General features: G+C 39.3%; 1 long non-coding RNA gene across 1 annotated transcript in view; it reads right to left on the bottom strand.

Moving 5' to 3' along the window:
* Positions 1 to 6,744, bottom strand: part of LOC109304598 — a 589,090-nt gene that overhangs the window by 343,755 nt on the left and 238,591 nt on the right. The window contains exon 4 of the long non-coding RNA XR_002099429.1: positions 6,528 to 6,603. This is a non-coding gene — a long non-coding RNA (uncharacterized LOC109304598). The remainder of the gene's footprint in view (positions 1 to 6,527; positions 6,604 to 6,744) is intronic.

Here is a 6,744-nt window from a genome sequence, read left to right on the forward strand (position 1 = left end):
GGGGGGGGGGGGGCAGGTGGGAGGGACAGGGACAGACGACACTGAGGAGCAATACAGTTTGGGATGTCTGGAGGACTGACTAGACACTAGGCATGAAATGTTTTGTGTCCACACAACACTGAATTGGTTCAAAGTGAACCAGCTCAAAATAGTACTTGATTTTTCCAGTGGGCTTCTGAAATGTTCCAGGAAATTTAAACTGGTCTAAAACATGGATGTCTAGGCTCATGGGACTTACAGTGCATTTGCAATGTTCTAAGCATTATGTCTGCCCACAACCAGACACACAGAGGACCCAGTCTTCTACTAGTGTAATTCACACTTGTGCTAGTTTGTAGCATGGGAGGAGCCAGCCCAAAAGGGTCATGTGTTATATGCATTTCAAGGTCAACCATACATGGGACAAAGGGATTCCCAGGAGTTTGTTTAACTGTCTCTAACTCCATTCAATCAAATTCTGCTTGGGGATGCTGACATAAATCCAGAATAACCATGGTGCTGTTAGTGCCGCAGAATTTGCTCTGTACTTTAGAGAGAAATACGACAGGAGCAAGAGGGGGCTAGAGCCATAAGGTTTGCGCTGACTCTTTGCTTTTTGTAGCTTTCATCTAATGTCATCTCTGGCTATAGATTAACTTTCTAGGTTCAGTATTCCTTAGTCTTTCAACTGCCTTGAAGTGAGACCAGCAAACACTTTGATAAATGGAGTGAAAGATGGTCTGGTTTCACTGTAGCCTCTTTAAGTGTTGAAACACTACAGTGTTTTATAACTTATGAAAGCAATCCCACTCAGGGAATTAACACTGATATCCCCACAGTTTCTAAAATGAGTGAATCACAGCTGATATTCTTGCATCTACTAAAGCAACTGTACACTAGAGAGCTGTTTTCTTCTCTCTATCTAATGTAGGGAATACACAGTAAAACCAGAGCTGCATGCTATAGTAAATCAGGACTCTGGCCCTTGTACACTGCAACTGATCCAATCTGCACTTACTGTATGGTCTTACAAAAGGAATGCCAGACATTTTGAACAAAAAACAAAGCAAAACAAAACAAAAAATGCATGATGGACATAAATAACACTCAGTCCTAGCTGCTTTTTTAGTTGAGATGTAGATGGAACTCATTAAAAACAATATGAGAGCAAAAGAAAAGGGGGGAAAATCAACTGAGCTAGCTAGCACAGTTCTAAGGCAACATACAGTTCCTAAAATGGTCTTAGTGTTGTTCTTCTGAGGACATTTAGATGTAAATTCAAAGACAATCACAAACTTGCATAATCTCTTGAGAAATTTTCCTTTTGTAGAAAGAATTACCATAAGCCTCACTACATATTTGTTCTTCTGATCATTCACTGTATTTGCACTTTTAAACTGTCACTGTACCTTAACACAGAAGACTTCACACCAAGTGATATTTGAAGGACTAAACAATGCTTGGATTTTCTCAAGTTATGCAAAGTTTAAATGCCCAGGATTCAGATGGCCTCAATAGGCATTACTCCATTGACTTGAGCAGCACTATACAGATGAATGCCAATTAAGGATCTCACCTTGAAGATCTATGTTAATTCTCCCTATCTTTGTCTCAAAAGAAAAGAAAAGAGCCAGTGCCCAACAGACACCCAAGTAAAACAATGCAGATTTGGAGGCTGGAAAAATTAGAACCCTAATGATCTTTTGTAAACATTCAACACATCTAATCAGGAGCATGTTAACCCACTAACCAATATTCTCCTCCTTTCCCTCTTCCCCCCCCAAAACTATTTTTAATGAATGTTGAATCACAAAATGAAAGTGTCTTGGTAACAACTACAAAAGCATAGATATATAGGACTGGAAGGGACCTTTGACCATCCTTGGTGGACCTTGAGCTAGTCAGTTCTTAGAAAACTCCAGTGAAGGGGATTCCATAGCTTCTCAGGGAGCCTGCTATAATGTTAAACTATCATTACATTTAAAACATTTTCCCCAATATCCAATTTAAACCATTTTTTGCTACAATGTAAGCTGATGTCTTCTTGTCTTTCCCCCAAAAGATAAAGAGAACAGTTGATCCCTCTCATCAACCTTTTCTGCACAGAAAGACCCTTACCATATCTTCCCTCTCCTCAATATTGACAATCAAGAGGAAATTTCAAAGATGCTTGAATGACTGAGCTAAGTCCCATTTTCAAAAATGACTTAATGTGCTTGGGAGCTTATGCTGAAAGCCAAGTTAGAGACATTTATGCCTCTAAATCACATCGGCACTTTTGAAAATTTTACCACAAGTCAGGCAATGAAGAAATCAGATCTCTACAGTCTTGACTGCTCCAACTGGATGAAAATGTGCTTTGACTGGCATCTCTGCAACCCCGTTACCTTTGATGGGGATATATGGGTGAAAATCAGAGTAGAATTCATCTCCAGGATTTTCTGGTTTGATGTAATGTAGGAGGAAGGAAAAACAAAGTTAATCCTCTTTGTGAAGGCCAATTCAATTTCTTAGTGAAAGTTAGCTTTGAGAGCCTGAGTGCACTTTCTAGCAACATCATTTTCACATCAGTGTAGAAGACACAGTTTTCCTCTGTCAAAAAGAAGCTCAAGTCTGCTATCTTTCTTCAAGCACAGTTTAGAGTTGTTAGCAGAAAAAGGACTTAGAAAACTGTAGGGTGAACACAGCATGTCACAGGTATGAAAGTCTGGTTAAAACTGTAAGTTACAACAGAGGCAAGCAGATACCCATGAGTCCTAAGAGCTATGATGTTCAATGCACTGTAAAGGAGAACCTGGAGGATTCTTTAGAGTAGATGGTTTGTTGCTTCAGAATATTTCCTTCATTTAAAAGCATGCCTCTGATGGAAGAAGCCCTTCTTAGCCTTGACATCCTGACGCTACATATGCAGAGTGCACTCTGGGATGCCTGACTTCCATGTCACATTGGCTTGGGTTCTGCCAGTTCCTTTCCCTATGCCTGCAAGGTTAGTTGAACTTATGAAAATTCAAACTGTCTTCTGTCTGTTTCATACATCATCAGCAAACATAATCCGTAGACAAAATGAATTTGTTCTCTGTAATTTGGAGGCTACACAAATGTCTCAGCTGTGTAACACAGAGGAGAGGAAGAAAGTTTGGTAAGCAAGGTTAATTTGATATGGAGGAAAATCAGACAGAGAGAGAACATGCACAATGAAGTACTCAAGGGTGGGGAGTGTGATAGGAGAAATATGTTTGTAAATCAGAGTTGTCCTTGATACCTTTGAGTAATGGAATGAAACAAAGGCACAAATGAGTTACGAAGTATCACCCCCAATGAGTGACTATATCCCCATCCCCTGTGTTTTGTCTATACAAGATGCTTGTTAATAACAACAATGCTTAGCACTTCTCTTCTAAGAGCTTTACAAAGACTGACTGAACAATGTAATTGCGTAATTATGTCAGTACTATCCACAACTGAAAAACAGACATGAAAGGTGAGGCACAGAAGAGTTAAGTGATTTGACCAAATCCAGTACCTGAGCCAGATTCAGAATGCAGGATTTCTGGGCTTCTCAACAAACACACTAAGTCACATTTGAGACTCAATGCATCAAGACATTAACACATGTACTTACTATGTAGGATTCTTACCAGCCTTGGAGAGAAGAAACCTGGTTTAAATTTCTAAATGCTGCTCTGACTATTTATCCCAAAGCACTATATGCACTGGACAATTTTTGGCTTGTATGCACTGTATTTTACCTTGGTGCACATATCTTATTCTTATTGCTGTTCTCACACATATGGAAAGTAAATACTCACACCAAGTGAAGTGTATACCTTGTACAGGTTTTGAGACTGCTGGGTGTTGGTCCTGATGCATCAAAGCATGTAAGCATATGCTTAAAGTAGTTGTACTAGCTTCAGTGCAACTATGCAGTGTAATGAATATGTTTCTGTATCATTGGGCTGGGACCAGAATGTTCATCACATTGAAGTATCAAGCCCACTATCCCTTCCTGTTAAGAGCACATTTGCATTTAAAAAGCCCCAATTTGGTGGGACTATCAGGAAGCTCTTTCTTTGGTATAAAATGACATAAAATTCATGGATGTTGACTGAGTAAGGCACATTTTTCTTGCACCAGGTGAAGACCTGTCCAATACTTGTCATAATTAGCTACTGTAAAAACATCTCTCCCCTCCCCCTACATTTCTTCCCCCATTCTTCAGGTTAAAAAAAAAAGTCTCTGCGGTGGTAGCTCTCTCTTACAGGAAAGCCAGTTACTGGAGCTTATCTCGCTCTACAACTCAGAAATTAGCAGAATGAATTGATAGTGAACCATGAAGGAAGTTCTCAGGACACATTTCTTCTGTGGCTAAGGATTATGCAGTATTATTTTTCTGGGTTACTGGCTATTGGAACACTGAAAAGTAACAGTAATATCCAGAGGTGGAGTTACAGGCTAAGACTTCTAAACCTAAGAACATCTGGGAATGCAGAGATGGGATTCTTCCATAAATTGAAGGTGGGCAATAGCTGGAGACAAAATACTGCATGCCCCCCAACAACGGCCCAGCTAAGAGCATTCTAAAGCAAAAGAAAGGATGCAGTTGTGCTGAACTGAGGTGCCAGAACCCTGTATTTTACTTCTAGTTCTACCACTGATTCACTGAGCAAGTCATTTAACCATTATGCCTCAGTTTCCCATCCTCTATAAAAGAGCAACAATATTATTTTTCTATAGCTGTGTTCCATACTTACATTTTATTGTTTTTCCAATTGAATTATTCCCGTTCTGTTTACTGAGCAATATATCCTATCCCAGCTGCCAGACATTTCTCAGAGCCACATCTTGCTATGTGGCCCCCTCTTTCGACTTCCACCAATTCCCACTGACCATCTGGATCCCGAGAATGCAAAGAACCTGTCTTAGCCTGCCTTCACTCCTCACTCTGCTATTACATTCTGGGAAGAAAATGGCTAATGCTTTACACAAAAAAGTATCTTGATTATTACTTTATTATACAGAAAGAATTACAACAGGGCTTTTAAATTCAATGCCCATGTATTCAGAAGGCATCTCCTCTTCATGCATCCCTTTTACTTCACTATTTCCAAAATGGCAAGTCACTGGCACCACTAAATCAAGTAGCATCCTTACCTCACTTAAGTTGAGAAGCACAAAGATGGCCAGGGTGCCCAGGGCACTGTTGATGGCAGGAATTCAAGAACAATGAACAGAAAATTTTAAATACTCACTGGTCACAGGCTGCAGCTAATGCACAATATTTAACAACACAATGGCATGGCCCCTGCCAGTAATGTAAAAACAGAATGGATTAGAGCCAAAATGGCACAATCTGCCTGACTGACTCATGCCTGGCGTTCCATGCTGGAAGGGGTATTATCTACCCACAGTATGCTGTACCCTTCAGCTAGTCTCCAAATAAAATTCATTAAAGTAAAAAAAAAAAAAAAAGTGGGGGGGGAGGCAGGGAGGTGATCCCATATAACAGTTAAAAGCAGTAACACTTTGTGCAGTATAACAAAGATACTACTTGGGAAAAGCTCAGAAGCTTCTGGATTTCATTACAAACTGTGGAGTTTGATCTCGACCAGGAAAACAGATTGACTTTGCTTTGTAGTATTTCATAACCTTTTATTGCACAACTAAAAACCCATTTTTTCCTCCCGTCTATAAGCTCCTGGTTTGGGGTTTGGCTTTTCTGGTAGCTGTTTTATTTATGGACTTTTTAGCTCAGGGCATCCAACTCTTTCAGACTCTCCACCAGCTTTATTCTTTTGCTTGTTATTCAAACATTAAAATTCCAACTACTATTTGCTTTCCTAAAAATACCAGTAGACCAGACTGGTGTAGCTTCTGACATACATTTGTGGAATGATGGTGCTCTTAGACACACAGCCTCAGCTCCTTCCCTCAAAGACATCAGATGTATTATTTCAACAATTTGCTGACACAGTAGAAAACACATACACATATGTATGAACGTATGTGCACATGCACATACCCACAGAGTAATTATATACTTCTGACCCCAACCAGTGTCTTGAGGCACTTGAATCCAGTTGTCGATATCAACAGAAACTTTCTCTTCCTATTTTGTCTTACAACAAAGAAGAAAAATTTCTCATGACATCACAGAGCAGAACATACTCTATAGTTGATGCCATTGAGAATCTTTTGCTACTTTCTATTATCTCTGCATAAAAGTGCAGGCATTCTCAGTGACAGGATGACAGGAAATGTATGTTAATGGAGACAAAGCCACACACCATCCCTAATAAAATTCAAAACAAAAAGCAGAAAGAATTAGCAATCTGGAGGGATGATGGTAAAGGTCTAGTAAAACTTACCATTTTTATTTTGGGGTGGCAGGGAGGGGAATGGGTAGTTAATAAAAAGTCATTTAAATTTGGAAATGCTACCCAAGGGCACTCTGACCTTTATCCAACTCCAGTTATTGTGCTAACACTTTTGTTGTGTGTGCAGTATTCAGAGAAACACTGACAAAAGGTACCAGAAAAGCTTTTACTTACAGGAATGCAGTGCAGCTTAATCTTTTTGTTTTTAAGGTGCAGTGATTTCAGCATCTAAAATGTAACTTCAGGCAGTCTGAAAAGAAACAGGTTAAAATCTCTTTCAGTTATAATTGGTATTTCAGATTTAATTAAAAATTAAACTTTCATAATGTTTCACCATCCAAAGCAATGCATTATCAGTCAAGCGTGGCTTTTTTTTTTTTTTTTTTTTTTT

Source organism: Gavialis gangeticus, unplaced genomic scaffold (assembly GCF_001723915.1).
Source record: "Gavialis gangeticus isolate Ggan-Ray unplaced genomic scaffold, GavGan_comp1, whole genome shotgun sequence".
NCBI classification, from domain to species: Eukaryota; Metazoa; Chordata; order Crocodylia; family Gavialidae; genus Gavialis; species Gavialis gangeticus.